This window comes from Sinocyclocheilus anshuiensis, unplaced genomic scaffold, assembly GCF_001515605.1.
Source record: "Sinocyclocheilus anshuiensis isolate Anshui unplaced genomic scaffold, SAMN03320099.WGS_v1.1 C31869568, whole genome shotgun sequence".
Lineage (NCBI taxonomy): Eukaryota > Metazoa > Chordata > Actinopteri > Cypriniformes > Cyprinidae > Sinocyclocheilus > Sinocyclocheilus anshuiensis.
In genome coordinates this window covers 1-550 of record NW_015606126.1, presented here as the reverse complement: position 1 = coordinate 550, position 550 = coordinate 1, and the positions used below count along the sequence as shown (strand labels likewise).

General features: G+C 37.8%; 1 long non-coding RNA gene across 1 annotated transcript; it reads left to right on the top strand.

Moving 5' to 3' along the window:
• Positions 1-25: 25 nt before the first annotated feature.
• Positions 26-550, top strand: LOC107682214 (uncharacterized). The gene is made up of 2 exons (XR_001633412.1): positions 26-122; positions 436-550. It is a non-coding gene; the product is annotated as an uncharacterized LOC107682214 (long non-coding RNA).

Here is a 550-nt window from a genome sequence, read left to right as displayed (position 1 = left end):
TATATAGGAGCATGACAGGCAGTACATGCACATTGGTACTATGGTGGAGTTTGCCTTTGCACTGGTGGGGAAGCTGGATGTCATCAATAAACATTCCTTCAATGACTTCAAACTCAGAGTGGGTGAGTGAAAATTCAAAAGATTACAGTATATATAGCTACAAGTGATGATTATCATGGTCCAAGCAAAAACAGCTCATGTAGATGATATGGTGATGCAGTGGCTGTCTCTTTTCAAAAATAATTTTAAATCTTAATATTCAAAAATAATCAAGCATCTTTTTAATAATCCTAAGTGTCTTTAAGTGGCTCTTGGTGGAAGTAATATACTATGCATTATAGTAAAAGAGTCAAATAATACTGTATCTTAATTTCAATTGGACAGCAATACATGAAATTTGGCATATTACAATAACCTGTATATCACCATCTGCAGGTATTAATCATGGACCCGTGATAGCTGGGGTGATTGGAGCTCAGAAGCCCCAGTATGACATCTGGGGCAACACAGTGAATGTAGCAAGCAGAATGGACAGCACAGGAGTGCTGGG